This window comes from Esox lucius, chromosome 11, assembly GCF_011004845.1.
Source record: "Esox lucius isolate fEsoLuc1 chromosome 11, fEsoLuc1.pri, whole genome shotgun sequence".
Lineage (NCBI taxonomy): Eukaryota > Metazoa > Chordata > Actinopteri > Esociformes > Esocidae > Esox > Esox lucius.
Window position 1 is genome coordinate 22,888,314 of NC_047579.1, and position 18,051 is coordinate 22,906,364.

Consider the following 18,051-nt stretch of genomic DNA (forward strand, 5'->3'; position numbering starts at 1 on the left):
AGAGAAAAGGAAGGAGGATAGCAGTTGACGTTAGGTTGTCTTGGATGCAACGTTGGATCCCCGGCAGTGGCGTTTTTATATGTAAAAAATTGGTGGGGCACAAACCATTTCAGAATATAGGATACATACCAGTAAAGCTACAAAACTCCCTCATGCTACTGATGTGTTTATTTAACACATCAATAAACAGCATAGCTCCACAAAACACTTATAACAACAGAATAGATTGCTTCTACCAGGTGTTGTAGTACACATACTGGAGAGAGAGAGAGCGAGAGAGAGAGAGGGAGACCTTCTTGTGTAATTGCTCTCCTTCTCTCTGACAGACTTGTAAAATTACCTGTCATATTTACAAACCTAAATTAGGAATGCAGCCATATGCGAACAGCAATGAGCTCAACACCACTGAAGGCCACAACGAAGCTGAAAGACAACTTTTTAGGGATACAGATCCATTCGATGACAACAACCTTAATAGATAAGCGTGGACACACTGACACTCATCACCAGCTATATCAATCGATCCAGCACAAAAATATGACCAATGCACGGACCAGCACCACAAAGGCAGGATGATAAAATATGCTTTCACTCACCAAGGCTGAGGGCTCACTTGAAGAGAAAGGCAGTTCTTCCTCTGGGCAAAGTTTTCGATGACTTTGGGAATTAAGTCATGTAGCTGCTGAATCAGTTGACTTTTGATGGACAACATGGCCAATGTGTTGAGTCGCCGCTATCCCATGGTATTGCAAGTGAAGGTTTTTACCCTCTTCAAGGTGGAAATGTTCCTCTCTGATAGGTGTTGTTATGATAATTTTCAACAAAGTGACAGTCTCAGCAAGAGCCTCCTCTAGGTTGTTCTCATGGATGGATCTTAACAGAGACAGGGCCGTCTTATCAATGTGAAGCTCAGTGTGGCGGTACAGAGTGGTCAGCTCAGACTTCAACTTTTCCTCGTTTCCTAGAGGCCATAGTTTCACCGCACAGTCAAGCTCAGATGTAGGTAATGACAGGACAAATTGTGGGAAGAGCGCGCTGTCATCCAGCTTGGCAGCGATCAGGTGGTCTCTTTGTGAAAACCTCTACTCCACCTGGGAGATGACTGTGTCGCATGCCTCCTTCATCACCCGCGCTGTGTTGGTTACTCATCGCCCTAGCTCGTCTGTTCCATCGTAAACAGTGGCAGCCCATTCATCAGTTTGCTTCCATATATTCTGGACATTCTCCTTGAAACGGGTGAGTGCACTGCTAATTCCAGATGCATCGATGCTCCGTTTTTGCAGATTGTTGTATAAAACATTAACTTCTGGCATACGTTTTTTTGACAGGCCGTATGTCTCACTTATGGTGGCCTCATCCCATCCTGGTTGTGTGTGTATGTCCTCCATACACAGGAGCAGCGCGGCGCGGTTTTCCCAAAACTCCATTGACAGTTCTACTTTTAAAGCTCCATCGTTCACTGGGTGGCCTTGGAATGCGTCTCTGTTTTGTCTCAGCATTGACTTCCACAAACTCCAAAAACCTCTCTGTCACTGTATTGTCAGGCAACATGTATTGCAACACAACCACCATTTTTGATTTACAGGAGACATCAATTGCCTCATCTGCCTGTATGGCAACAAATGATGTATTGTCCACTTGCTTGGCTAATCTAACAGTTTGTTTTGTACAGTGCTAGATGTTCCTTTGAAGATGGGCTGAGCGTCATAGTGCCTCTGAAGTCTTGAATCGCCCTCACACATAGTCTCGAAAATGCATCTGAATATTCCAGGATTCAGGGAGTCCCGCAGTGCGGTTTCACATTTTCCGCACAGTTTAATACGTTATGATCCGACTGAGAACGTACCTGTTTTCCTCCAAATGTTTGTTATGCTGCTGAATGGAGCGCCTGTATGCACTGTCAACTTGGGCTGCAACATTTACCCTTCCAAGTAAGCCCAATTTCACAACATTGTCCAGATGACTCCCGCTGCTCTCATGTTTTGCAATCCTCTCAGAAAGATGTTTCAAATCTTTGTAACCCCTCCTCGCTCTTCTTGCTGACTAATGTTGGCGCCAGACAGACAGACAGCCAATCAGGTCTGAAATACAAAATGACGCTGTAGTGGGGCTACCGGCTGTCAGCCCCACTTGGCATCAAATTAGTGTGATCTAAATTGATCACACTAATATTTTGAGCATGCATATTAATATTTTCACACATACAATGTACATTGCATTGTGAGAGAGGGGCTAGCCCCACATTCACGCTTAGCCAATGGCCTACTACTGCGAACTCGAATCGGCAGAATGCAGTCTGATGCAGCAAGACAGGGACCAATGAACATGAAATAAAATCCTAACACAAATTATTTGCAAGTTAGGAAGCTGGAAGTAATCTTTGAGAAATAAAAATAATATACTTTTGTTGCAGTTCTTTCTGTTTACAACAGGTGGGGCTATGCCCCACCTGCCCCTAATGACCAGTCACCCCTGTTCTTGCTGTCTTGCTCAGTTCTCTCTGTAACTGTGTGGTTTTCGGTTTGGCTCCCCTCGCCTCTTCTAACCCTCTCCAAGCCACTATGCCACCGCAGCTCACGTCTTTAGCACACGTCAATATTAGCTCATGAGCTTATTTTGGGGGACTGAGAGGGATAAAATGCCCTCTGCAGATTACAGAACATAACACTAAATAATGAATAGGAATCTGAGGCATCGGAACCAAACCACTAATGAATATTTAGTATTTGCCTCAAACAAGCAGAGATGATTTAACTCAGGCATTCCGCGGGCAGCTACATTTGGGTGTGTGGAGATGGGTGTCCTGACTACCTTGCCAACCTGAGCCAGGAATAACCCAGAGAGTGTAAGAGAGGCAGTATTGCTTTCATTGCAGATGTGGAGGAACTGTGTGACATGGAGGTTATCTCCCTCTAGCTGAGGATGGTCTTTGATATATGATGGTGGGTTTGGCCAGGGGAAACAGCCAAACTGGACTGGGGTTTGGCATTCAACCTTGGGAAGAAGTTGCTGAGGAGATTGTGTGCATGTCTGGGTGGTCGGGTTTATTTCATGAAAACACACCTAGACACACATGTCTGGTGTCTCTCTAATAGTAGATGTCAGCCAGAATGGGAGGGGGAAATGTGGAAATATGCTGTGTTTTGAGGGATGTTTTTTCATTTCGTTGTTCCATGATCACTAAAGATACCCAGGTGGGATCGTCCTGGCAAAGCAAACGCTTGAGCCTTAGTTTCCTAATCACTGCGGCTCAGCCGTGATTCGTCATTCCGTTGTTTTGGATGTAGTGTACATTATACTGGTGTTTGAGGTTAGGACAGAGTAATACTCCAATGTCAGTTTTTTTGGCAACATTTTTCTTTTTTTCTGTCTGTTTATCCACGGCACGTCTGTCGTTCAGTCATTTGGTCAGTCTGGGATCCTAACAGGCCAAATCACAGTACATTCCTTTAAGTCAACAGGTCAGTTAATAAATGTATTGTCCCCATGGGGAAATGTTGTCTGTGGCACAGTGTGAACAGTACACATATACTGACAACAAATATAAAACAATTATTACATTCACATGAGTATAGTAATTCACTTACATTATAAGTGTACTATATTCATCTGCAACATGTTGTTTGCAGGCCAACTGGCTGGTCCTACTGGAGGGGATTTAAGCAGACTTATTGTCACTTGGACAAAGGAAGTACTGGCCCAGTTATTTTGTATCCTGTCACCTCTTAATGTTGCCCTGAGACGATTGTATATATGTGTTTGGGGAAGAAAATGCCTTTGTCGTTCTGTCGTTGACTGTTTGGTTACTGAATTTTTGCTCTATATTTCATGTGTGGTAACTGTATTGTAAATGTTCAAGGCAAACATGAAAGCTAACAGTCAATCTGTTTCCCCCCATGAAATAACTCTTCAGTGAATGGTGTAGACTCAAGTAGGTCTCTTGGCTTTATCTTTGGCCTTTAATTAACACTTTTCAAGCAATTCTAATAGATTTATGACCGAGACATTAGCAGAAGTTTTTTTAATTAAACAATAAATTACAGGGTAGCTTATAGGCTTCTGCTGACACTGAAAAATATGAATTTAAAAGACAATTGTCTGCAACCATTAAGTCAAGGCCACTGAAAAGGGGAGACAGTACTTATACAGTAAAATGTCCAACACTCACACAATGATGAAAAGTGAATAATAGGCACAAATACTGGAGTATGGATGAGGCCAAGATAGTCTCTTGTGTGCTCAAGTTGTTTTGTTAATAATTAAAATAGTTTATTAATTGTCTTCTCTTTACAGCAGTAGCTAAATATTGCTTTATTTCTGGGCTTATCTTAGCTGCTGTTCACAGACAGTCAAAATAATAATCTTTGGTATTTTCTGCGTTCTGACTGTAGGTAAGTACTTAAATTTAAAGCTAACAATATTTTGGCCAAATTATATTTTCCCTTGAGTTTATTTTTCAATTATTTGAATATATTATGGTATAGAAAGGAGTACTTCAGGGTGGTGTGTGTGTGTGTGTGTGTGTGTGTGTGTATAACCAATAATTTATAGCCCTGGGGTACAAGTGCTTTTGTGAATGTCTAAGCTTGTGTGTGGCCTCTCAGTCATGTGTGTATCCTCATGTCTCACTGACACACACACACACACACACTATAGGCATCCCTCACACACTCAGGTTGCTCTAGACACACACGCCATATTTTTTCAAGATTAAGGTGATCACCAATGGCCCAAGCACTTTTGACAGTTGTCATTTTTCACCTCTCGAAAGGAAATTCCTGGAAATTACCCTTCTGTTTAAAAAACGGCCAAATGCAATGCATCAATAAACATTTGAAGGGTTGAAAAATTTGTATTCAAAGATTGTTTCTCATACTGGTGTCTCTCACAGTTGTTGCAGGACAACATACAGGGAAAGGTCCCCTCAATGGATATTTGATTAATATGCAGAATGAAATAAAATAACCAAAAATAAGCCACGTGGAACTCTTGTGAACTACATTAAATTCATATTTAATCCCATTTATTACAATAGCCTGAGTTCTTTCCCTAAAGTAATTCTGAATAGACAGGCAAATGGACAATCCATTATGAGGTCAGTTTCTTCAGCAAAAGGAAATTATCAAATCTTTCAAAAATAAATAATCTATCAAAAATAACTAAATAAATGGAGCAATACTATTTAATTTCCTAGACAAGCCTTTGGTAATATCATTTACAACCAATGGAATAGCTATAAAAAGTATGTGTCCAGGTCTAAAATCAAATTAATATCTGTTCAAAGTATCAGAAAAAAAATCTAACTGCGTATTTACCAATGCATTCAGAATTGTTGCAATGCAAGAACAATTAGAGATAAAACAATATTATCAATGTCACCAGCATCTTCACATTTATGTTGTACCTTGGAAAGACCCTTAAAATATAAATTACATAAAATCTGTATTTGATTTACACAATTAAATGGTGCAGCACTACACAGCAGAACTGGGTCACTTTTATCTGTCCATGTGGCTTTTCTAGAAATGATAGCTAGTGAGGCATCAAGGAATTTTTTTCATGAACAGTGAACATTTATTTAGCATTTACATCAGTATTCCTGCATGATTACAATGTAACAAGGATAATTATCTCGGTTTAGACACATAAAGCCACATATTTAACCCAGAACTAAAGTCTTGCGTTATTGGTCAGCATCAAATGCTTGATTAAGTTCTGGACCCGTATTAAGATATTAGATCAGGTCAAAATGACCTGCAAGTCTAGGGGGCAGATCTCTCTTCTCATTTGGAAAATCCAAAGATGAAAACTCCTCAGAGTGCGGGATTTGCCAAAGGCACCGGAACTAATACTGCTTATTACCTCATACAAACCGTTGTTTCGTGACAGATCTACAGGACCACTGACGTTTATGTAGCCTGCCCACGAGACTTACAAGACAGACTACATACACCACAACATGTAACCACAAGACTCATTCAAGTATGCATTAGCTGAGGTATTCAGTCGGTTTACTCAAATGAAGTCCTCTGTGTCGAACCTTAACCAACATTTGCGTTTGTCTCTGTTAGGGATATATTGTACAGATTACCTGTTCAGGTATGTGTCTCTGTCTTTGAAGTGTTGCCTTGAACTATCAAAAGGCCGTAGTGTCTTGAGAGGCGTTGGTGTTGCCACAAAGGACACCCTATTCCCTATGGAGTGCACTGCTTTGGAACAGAGAACAGAAGCCTTTTCTGGAGTAGTGCACTATAAAGGGGGTAGGCTGCCGTTGAGCACACACCCAGTGTGTTTGTCAAGCTGTAAAGGGAATGAGGCAACCCAGGTAAAGCTCTCCACAGGTAAAGAATCTATTGCCTCAGGGGACGGCCGATCTGGAGTTCAAGTCCCACCCAAGATCTGAACTTGTTGACCCCTAAACCACAGATTTAAATCTGCACCAATAGTTGTAGCTTCGACTCCCTGTTTGTAATCGTCTATTGAGTTTTTAAAATAAATATGTCGTATAACCACCAATAATATTCTATCGGGGCTTTGGTTGAGCTTGACTGCAGTGAAATCTATCGAGAAAATCTCCAATGTGCAAACCCACTCTGACATGGCACTCCAGGCAGATTAAAGGCAACGCTCAAAGGATTTGAAAGATTTCATATAGTATCTGAGGCACGGTGTGATTGGAGACTCCATCATGACGTTGCCCGTATTCCCAGCTAGGCAGTGTGCCATGCAGTGTGTCATTCTGATGGTATCCAGTCTGTGTACTGAGCTGTTGGTTAGGAAATGTACATAACATGTCCGAGTCCGAATGAGAGACAATCTGAATTGCAGTGAGTCTGATCTTCTTACCTGGAATCACAGGAATGAAGCATAGATAGGTATATGTGTGAATACTTGAGTATACACAGCATGTGTGTGTGTGTGTGTGTTTGTGTGTGTTGCCCAGACCCTTTAATACACAGCCATTGATGTCCATTGGGGCAGCCTCGATCTAATGGATGCTGCTGTTCTACAGTGCTGTGATAAAGTTTTATGCCCCCTTACTGATTTCCTCTATTTTAACATATTTGTCACTGAAATCACTTTTTCATACAGAACCGGTTCGTGTTGGATAATTTTATTCATACAAAAAATTTAATTATTTAAACACTTAGTTTTTGCTATGAATACAACAAAAATGTTTCTGGAATACAACAACAAATATTTATTTCACCTGGAATGTAAAGTCAGGTCGCAAAATGTTAACATCACGCTGACCCCTCCAACAGCATTCACACACTGTTCCAAAGTTGTTAACCTGACTGGTGTTAAAGAAATGGGCAGCACAGCTCAATCAAGACCAAAAACATCCACCTGAACAATTTCTTTCCCCAGAAACTAACTAGATTAAGGGGACCCCTCAAAACGTATCTCCCTACTTCTAGTTAGATAAATACACTCACCTAAAGGATTATTAGGAACACCATACTAATACTGTGTTTGACCCCCTTTCGCCTTCAGAACTGCCTTAATTCTACATGGCATTGATTCAACAAGGTGCTGAAAGCATTCTTTAGAAATGTTGTCCCATATTGATAGGATAGCATCTTGCAGTTGATGGAGATTTGTGGGATGCACATCCAGGGCATGAAGCTCCCGTTCCACAACATCCCAAAGATGCTCTATTGGGTTGAGATCTGGTGACTATGGGGGCCATTTCAGTACAGTGAACTCATTGTCATGTTCAAGAAACCAATTTGAAATGATTCGAGCTTTGTGACATGGTGCATTATCCTGCTGGAAGTAGCCATCCGAGGATGGGTACATGGTGGTCATAAAGGGATGGACATGGTCAGAAACAATGCTCAAGTAGGCCATGGCATTTAAACGATGCCCAATTGGCACTGAGGGGCCTAAAGTGTGCCAAGAAAACATCCCCCACACCATTACATCACCACCACCAGCCTGCACAGTGGTAACAAGATATGATGGATCCATGTTCTCATTCTGTTTATGCCAAATTCTGACTCTACCATCTGAATGTCTCAACAGAAATCGAGACTCATCAGACCAGGCAACATTCTTCCAGTCTTCAACTGTCCAATTTTGGTGAGCTTGTGCAAATTGTAGCCTCTTTTTCCTATTTGTACCCGGTGGGGTCTCCTGCTGTTGTAGCTCAAGATTGTGCGTGTTGTGGCTTCACAAATGCTTTGCTGCATACCTCGGTTGTAACAAGTGGTTATTTCAGTCAAAGTTGCTCTTCTATCAGCTTGAATCAGTCGGCCCATTCTCCTCTGACCTCTAGCAACAACAAGGCATTTTCGCTCACAGGACTGCCACATACTGGATGTTTGTGTGAATGTAATTAATGGATGAAGACATTTTATCTCCTCCTCTTCCAGACCTCTGCTCCTTCCCTTCTTTTCCAGTCCAGGCATCAGTGAATAATGAGTGTATGGTGAGAGTGGTGAGAACATCCACAGACGCACAGAAGCACTAGTGGCAAAAGCAGAGTTAAATTGGTCCATTCATCTGTCAAAACGACCATGAGTCAATGCTGGAATACATTAGGCTCTCTGAAGCTATAGTAGATATCCATCAAAGATGATCATGGGTCTGACATGCACATGCAAACACACATATTGGCAAACACACTTACATACACAAATATGTACTTATACACAAAATGTTTTCACAACTCTGTAAGACTAACATTGATTTTTCATTCAAACAGCACTAACCTCAATATCCTCAAAACATCCTAGCACTAACCTCAACAACCTCAACACATATCCCAGCACTAACCTCAATAACCTCAACACTTATCCTAGCACTAAACTCAATAACCTCAACACATATCCTAGCACTAACCTCAACAACCTCAACACATATCCCAGCACTAACCTCAATATCCTCAACACTTATCCTAGCACTAACCTCAATAACCTCAAAACTTATCCTAGCACTAAACTCAATAACCTCAACACATATCCTAGCACTAACCTCAATAACATCAACACTTATCCCAGCACAAAGCTCAATAACCTCAACACTTATCCTAGCACTAAACTCAATAACCTCAACACATATCCTAGCACTAACCTCAATAACCTCAACACTTATCCCAGCACAAAGCTCAATAACCTCAACACTTATCCTAGCACTAACCTCAACAACCTCAACACACATCCCAGCACTAACCTCAATAACCTCAACACTTATCCTAGCACTAACCTCAATAACCTCAACACTTATCCTAGGAATAACCTCAATAATCACATTTTTATTCCTCAACCAACCCAAAACTTAAAACCTGAACTGACCTTAACCTCAACCTTAACCCTAATGTTAACCCTAAACTCTAAACTATGACCTTAAAAGCACTTTGAAAATGTAAGACTCAAAACAGATAACATCCAATATTATAGCATTTCACCACAACCCTTAAACACACACTAACATATAAGCCAGCTTTGTCCCAAATCTGAGCACTTTAGCTGACTTCAAAGCCACACAGTAAAAACGTATTGACTAAAGCATTCACTGATCTAGCATCATGCTATCATCAGCATCATGCTATCATCAGTATCATGCTATCATCAGCACCAGGCAATCATCAGCATCAGGCAATCATCAGCATCAGGCCATCATCAGCATCAGGCCATCATCAGCATCAGGCCATCATCAGCATCAGGCCATCATCAGCATCAGGCTATCATTCAGCATCAGGCTAAACCAAACTAGGGTCACCTGATGCTCCTGCAGAAGTGACCTAATCAACTGCCCAAAGCAACCATGAAATCCTAACTGAAGTGAAATAATGAAATAATTTGATCGCCCACTAGGATAAAGAAATGCTAACACACAAGTGTGTGTGTGTCCTGAAAAGGTGTCATATGTTGTGTGGTGTGGTTTGTGGTTTCCTTTTGGTGGTCCCATCCCCTGTTCCTGCAGGTCCCACCGTCAAACACGCTGGCTCTCATCATTTCCCTCCCCCTCCCTCCTTACGGACTAGAAATCAGACCTCACATTCATCTGCTACATATCTGGTACAGATGTCAGAGAAACTATACACATTACAGGTACGACAGAAGTGTGCGGGCCAGGGGAAACAGCGGAAACAGACGGTGCACATTTGTTCACTGTAAGATTTAAACGGTTCAGTGAGGCAGCAAGGCCCGAGAGCCATGTTTTACTCTTTGTAGTTATAAACCATTCTGTTTCTCACCGTGCCAGCTAGCTATCTGTCTGTGCATGTGTTTGGGGAGAAATGGGGGGTGTGAGCTTACCGTCCAAATCCAGTGTATTTCTTGAAGCCATAAACATTGTTGTACAGTTTAAAATAAATCCAGTTTCTCATGTTTCCACTGTACAGCACCAGACCTATCCTGGGTTGCAGACCCAAGCAGACTGGCAACGCTTTAATTTTCCCAACAAATGAATCCTCAAAAACATTAACACACACTGATTACATTCACTCATATTCACACTGGTACATGCTGAAAAAACAAACAAGTAGAAACAGGTACAAAGCCTATCAGTGGCCCAATTACACTGTTATTACGCAACAACTAATCATCCAGCCACTCATAATGCTACTGTTAGTTAGATGAGCAGGAACACTCTCTCAGTCTGTCTCTCTGCTTGTCTTATTGTCTGTCTCTCTGCTCGTCTTATTGTCTGTCTCTCTGTCTTTTTGTCAGTCTCTCTGCTTGTCTTATTGTCTGTCTCTCTGTCTTTTTGTCAGTCTCTCTGTCCTTATATTGGGTTGTCTCTCTATCTGTCTCTCTCTGTCTCTGTCTGTCTGTCTCTCCGTCTCCGTCTGACATACACTTAATTCTGGTACATTGCCCTCTTCTATTTGCACTTCTGGTTCGATGCTAACCGCATTTCGTTGTACTGTACTGGCACTTGTTCAATGACAGTAAAGTTGAACCTCATCTAATCTGTCTGCCTGCCCCCCAACAGTCAAACAGTCTTGTGCACTGCCTCGTGTTCCGTCGTGAGGCCGGTGACAGCGACAGGGTCAGAGGTCAGGCAGAGTGGCGCTGGGCAGATTCCTGAGACGTCAGGCATACACAGCTTTGCCAGCCTCCTGGCCCCTGCGCGTGACCTCCACTGTGTCGACGGGTCCTCATCCTCATCCAGACGTCCGCATGGCCCCTTGTGTCTCTCGTTGTGCTCTGAGGGAGAGCCTAGTATGAGAAGAGGAAGGGTAGAGAGAGGAAGATGACTGCGTGTGTGTGTGTGTGTGTGTGGGTGAGTGTGCGCGTGTGTTTGTAAGGAGGGGCTTGTTGTTGAGACAGTAAGAGCTTGAGTCTAATGCCGACTTGCTGCAGTTGAAGACAACAGCGGCCTGTGTCTACCAGTGGGACGTTTTCATTCTCAGGTTTCTGTGTTTTCAGGTTTTCACCAAAAGGATCAAAAACACCCAGCATGCTTCACTGCTTTACTTGGCACATTACTTCCTATCTCAACATTCCTCCCACTCCATTCGACCAAGCCCCAAATGGGAAATAGTGTGTGTGTCTGTCTCTGTGTGTGTCTGAGCAGTCCAACATATCCAGTACACCTGCATGGGTGTCAACTGGAGAAAAGAAAGAGAAGAAATAAGATGAAAGCGAGTACATTGTTATTTCAAGCTTTTCTCATCAGATTCAGGAGATGAAAAACATGGAAGGGTGTGGGGAAGGGGTGCAGATCAGGCACCCTTGTACCCTGATCCAGTTAGGCTTTTCTCTTTGCTGTTTTTCTACTTTCTTACTCTCTTTTTTTTTTCAAACATGCAATGACATGACCCAAGCTAGAGGCAGGGATTTTTTTCTCCCCGGTTCTTCGGCACAGGCAACTTCACAGACATGAAGAGAGAAAAGGAAGAGCGAGGGAGAGAGACACTGATGAATAACTAATGATATTCACTCTATGGGTATTTCACTGAGTTCAATTGCTTGAGAGGATTTTATAGCTAAGCACCTCTCAGTTCCGGAGCACAAATTTACACCGGCGGAGATTGACATTTCAGTTTGCTCCTTCCGTGTTGACTTGTTTGGCGTTTCGTTCCACTACTAGTATGTCAACATGCATACAGAACTGTGTCTATTTAGAGTCAGTAGTCAAAATGTCTTCCTCACATTCAACTTGGCAGTAGGCCTGATGTCTTACTCCAGCATCCGTTCCCTGGCGTATTTCCTTACATGCTGATTAACACATTTATATTTTCATCTCTTTATTAGTTCTTTTAAATATTCTCTCGCTTGCTCTAACACTCTTCCTCCTTATTGCTCTCTCTATTTCTTTTTCCACTTCTATATTTTCGTTTCCTCTTTTAAAACGATTTCCCTGTCTGCCTGACTGCCTGTCTGTCAACTCTTGGTATTGATATGGACACTGAATTTAAGATTTTTCCAAAAGTGAAGTTCTATTGGTGAATTTGCATCATTAAAGAGTAGCGGCCTGATTCCGACCCACATGCAGTGTTTGTAATGTTGCTCTGGACATGTACGCCCATTACAAATCTCCACATCAATGGGGTGCTGGTCTCATTAACTGAAATCTTATTTTGCATGTGGTCTCCCTTACAACCAAGTACAACTGGTTCTAAGACATGAAAAGTATTGTAGCTAGAGTTTAATGGAGAAGAATGCTCTGCATGCACTCTTTTTAAACCCAAACATTTTGATCTTTTAGGGTTTTACCACTACAGCCCATGTCTGACACTAATGTTTTAGTAGGTCCAGGAGGCCATGTGCCGCAGGTAACACAGGTCATCGGCAAAGAGCAGGCATTTGTAGGTTATAACAGAATGGCACAATCATAAAACAAAACATGGCTCGAGTGGCTCGATGATACTGTGGTCAGGAGACTGTAATGGCCACTTCACCTTTTTCTGCTGTAACCACTGGAGGGTCAACTTGGCCTTGTGCTTAGGGTCATTGTCTTGCTGGAAAGTCCAAGAGAGTCCCATGCGCAGCATTCGTGCAGAAGACTGCAAATTGTCTGCCAGTATTTTCTGATAACTTGCTGCATTCATCTTGCCATCAATTTTCACAAGATTCCCTGTGCCTTTAGAGCTGACACACCTCCAACACATCAGTGAACCACCACCATGCTTCATTTACAGTGTGCCAGAAGCTGTGAGGCATGTCAAGGTGTTGTCAGGCATATTGTAACCAGGCTTTTTTGTGGCACTGGGGCAGTAAAGACTTCTTTCTGGCAACTTGACCATATAGCTAATTTTTGTTAATCACTAGCCTTAAATTAAATTAAAAATTGTGCATGATCAGTCATATTTTCAAAATCAGTGCCAAGATTTCACAATTTCTGCCAGGTTATGCAAACTGTAAATATTGAAAAGCACAGGTCTGAGGTGGCAACCTTGGAGAAGGCTACGCTCCATGTTATATAATGGTGTTCTTTCCTCGCTAGTTCTGATGTTACACAGAAGCCAGTTTGAATTAATTATGGTTTACCTCCTACAGCATCAACATGTCCTTATATCTATAATACTAGAGAAAACCAGAAAGTTTGGGAATAACCATACCACCAACAAAACCTCAACAGCGGGACAGATGGAAATAAAACAATCCAAAAATGAAATTAAAGGGTTTGTATTTTTCATTAAAAGGTAGTGTTCCATATGCAATGGTACAATGTTCAAACAGTGATCTCAGTGACCACATATGACAAAGAATGTTTTATTACAAGAGAACAAAACCTGATCGCTCAGATGTTTAACGTGTTCTGATCACATTGACAGGAGTTAAGCACCAGGGACCAAGTCCTCACTGAACCCTGGGCAGATCTGAGAGTCGGGTCTGAATCTGTCAAGTCTCCCAGAAATAAAGGCAAAAGTCACCGTTATTTCAGTTAGATATTATTAAAAAAAAGGTTATTTTGCAGTTTCACTGAATGCATACTTCATGTTATTTATTGCTAGATTGAAATTGTCTGCCAGTATTTTCTGATAACTTGCTGCATTCATCTTGCCATCAATGTTCACAAGATTCCCTGTGCCTTTAAAGCTCACACCCCCAAAACATCAGTGAGCAACCACCATGCTTCACATTGGGGATGGAATTCTGTTCACTATAGGCCTTGTTGACCCCTCTCCAAACATAGCGCTCATGGTTGTGACCATAAAGCTATATTTTGGTCTCGTCACTCCAAATTACAGTGTGCCAGAAGCTGTGAGGCATGTCAGGTGTTGTCGGGCATATTGTAACCAGACTTTTTTGTGGCACTGAGGCAGTAAAGACTTCTTTCTGGCAACTTGACCATGCAGCTCATTTTTGTTTAAGTATCTTCATATTGTGCTACTTGAAACAACCACACCGTCTTTTTCCAGAGCAGCCAGTATCTCTCCTGAGTTTACCAGTGGGTTTTTCTTTGTATCCCGAACAATTTTTCTGACAGTTTTGGCTGAAATCTTTCTCCCAGAAATAAAGGCAAAAGTTACCGTTATTTCGATTCGATATTATTAAAAATATATATATTTTGCAGTTTCACTGAATGCATAGTTCATGCTATTTATTGCTAGATTGATGCCTTTTTATGCCTCTTTGTCCCACTCTTTCCCTCCCTCCCCCCTCTCTCTTGCTCTGTCCCTTTCATCCCTCTATCTTTTTCTCTCCCTCTTTTTTAGTTCAGATTTCCCCTGCAGCTATTGGGGAGAATATCTCCTGTGGAGATGTACAGTGCCCTCCATAAGTATTGACACATTAAAGTCAAGAGTTCTAATTTTGATGTACACTCAAAGCATATGAACATAACATTAAAAGATTCATATGAGGAAAAAGTATAGAACTGTGACTACACATTCATAGCTCTTTTATGTGTGAACTATCAATGCGACAGGAAACACCTGCTCAATTAGAAACACATGTAAGCCAAATATCCCAATACTTATACTCACATCAAATGGGGTGATGGAAGTCTGACAGTGCTTTTTTTCTTAGTTGGTGAAACATAAGTGGAAATAAAAGTTGACAGTTAGTTCTTTTGCGTTATATTTATCTTTTAATCGTATTTTCATTTCCATTGAGTATAAAGCAAAAATAGCAATTTTGGCTTTACAGTACCAATACTTCTGGATGGTTATCTACATGGTAATATGGGATGATTGATCAAGTGGCAAGATTGTAGTCATGACAGACAGTCCACATGTTTACATGTTTGTGTATGAAATGGGATCTCCATGGTCAACGCAAACAGATCCAACAAAGTGTAACGCAAGGTTTCAACCTTATTTTGTCATGAAATGGGCCAGTTTTCTCCTATGCAGATGTACATAATCCTAATTCCCAGGACCTCTCAAAGAGAAAGAGAAGTAGGCTTTGTCAGTATGGAGATAATATGATACCACTGATACTCAAGACCAACACCACTGATACTCAGGACTGACACCACTGATGCTCAGGACCGACACCACTGACAATCAGGACCAACACCACTGACACTCAGGACCAACACCACTAACACTAAGGACCGACACCACTGACACTCAGGACTGACAACACTGACACTCAGGACCAACACCACTAACACTCAGGACCAACACCACTGACACTCAGGACCAACACCACTGACACTCAGGACCAATACCACTGACACTCAAGACTAATACAACTGACACTCAGGACCAACACCACTGACACTCATGACTGACACCACTGACACTCAAGACCAACACCACTGACACTCAAGACTGATACAACTGACACTCAGGACTGACACCACTGACACTCAGGACCAACACCACTGACAATCAAGACTGATACAACTGACACTCAGGACCGACACCACTGACAATCAAGACTGATACAACTGACACTCAGGACTGACACCACTGACACTCAGGACCAACACCACTGACACTCAAGACCAACACCACTGACACTCGGGACCGATACCACTGACACTCAAGACTGATACGACTGACACTCAGGACTGACACCACTGACACTCAGGACCAACACCACTGACACTCAGGACCAACACAACTGACAATCAGGACTGACACAACTGACACTCAGGACTGACACAACGGACACTCTGGACTGACACAACTGACACTCAGGACTGACACCATTGTCACTCAGGACCAACACCACTGACACTCAGGACCGATACCACTGACACTCAGGACTGATACAACTGACACTCAGGACCAACACCACTGACACTCAGAACCAACACCACTGACACTCAAGACTGACACCACTGACACTCAGAACTAATACCAAAATAGAACCCTCACCTTAACCCTTATCCAACCTTTCTTGCACACATCTTTTCCTTCACTGCAGAGCTTAAAAAATTGTAAAACATCTCACATAACCCAAACCTATTTTGGTTTCTGACCCACCTTTCACATAAGCAAGGACCTACTTTGGGTTTTGTCCCTTAAGAATCCTTGTTTTATGCAGTGGAATGCTGCATTAATGGGTTAGTTAAGGTAAAGCTCCCTTCAAGAGGTACATTTTGATCCGACTAGTCTCAGAGCATTGCAGGTGTGTTGACGTCCACAAAAGTAACCTCTTTGAACCTTGTTACATTTTCCAATCCAGGGAGAAAAAAAGAAACGTCAACTTCAGGTGCTTGTGTAACACACCGCAAGAAGAAACATGATATCTGCGTGCATTTTCCTCTTGGGTGACGTCCAAAAGCCTGAGCTTTTTGATGCTTGTGTCGTTATTGGCTGACTGGCTTTGATATGCTTCTGTGTACATAGTTCTCCCTCAACTCACCTTCTCCCCACCTCCCTCCTTCTCGCCTGCCGCTTTTCTTCTGAAAGAAATATTTGTTTGAGGTATTAAATTAGTGCTAAAATGAGACTTAACAGCCCTGGGATTCTGGCACGGCTCCAAGCAGTCCATCTAGAAGGTGATAGTATGGCGGAGAGGAAAAGTGTTTTGCCGGCTCTGGAAAGATTGCCTCTGTCTACTTCCCTTATGTTGTCCACCCTCCTCTCACTCCCTGTTTTGTCCCTGGCACTGTTTTACAGGTCCTGGAACTTGGGGCTACAAACAGACCTAGCCGAAATGCCCACGAGGCCTTGTGAGAATTAAGAAGCCTGGCAACTCGCCTACAGGTGATCCCCCAGGGAAGGAAAGGAAAGAGAAGGCTCGAGACACAACTATGGATGTTTTGGAATATGTGATCTTGAAAGCTTAACAATTTTGTTTGTTTTCGACACGTTTTTCAAGTTTACAATTTTCGCACCTGTAATCATAATCAAATGTGGCATGTTTCAAAGCACACACTCCTCATGCCTGACTTTACTTTCAGGATCTAAGTCAACTGTCGGTGGCAAACTCTGCTTTCAAGCCTTCAAGACATTCTGAAAAGCAAAGCGTACCCCCTCACGGTGAGTCACCGCCAGTCGCTGGTCCTGCTCCAGTGTGGCTGACTGCAGCTCTCCTTCACAGAGCCTGATTACCAGGGTTTAAAGATAGCCAGGCCTGAGCTACTCTGCTGCACCCACACAATAACACGGAGGGTTTGGAGGGAGGGATGCAGTGGTACAGCCAATACTGATGTAGAGCTGAAGGGCATGGTGTGTTTTGGGGGAGGTTGGGAGAGGTAGGGGGGGAGGTTGGGAGAGGTGGGGGAGGAGGTGGTGGAGAAGATGACACCGGCATAGCTCGAAGGTTGCGTTCGTTCCTGGCGAAGGAGGGAGCAGTCGGAGAGGCTACGGACGGATCATGTTGTCGACCCCTGTCCTCCCCCATTTTCTCACCCTCTCCCTCACCCATATTTCCCACTTCCCCTCCGGTGCTGTCATGTTTCGTTTTCCGCTTGTTTCAAGTTCCACAGTAAGATCTCCCACCTCAGAGATGGGGGCAGTGGAAACAAAACCAAATAGCTCCTCAGGACCTGCACACGTTAAGCCCCTGCAGGCCTCAGAGGGAAACCCCAGAGTGCATATTCATTTTTGAGCCCCTTGGAATAGTAGAGATCTCGTTTTTGCCTTTTAGAAAAATATGAATGTCATTGTGTGGACATGAGGGATCTGATCCTGGATCAGTATGCAGACACTGAAAATATTTGTCAGCCTGACCCACAACGTTACCTTGA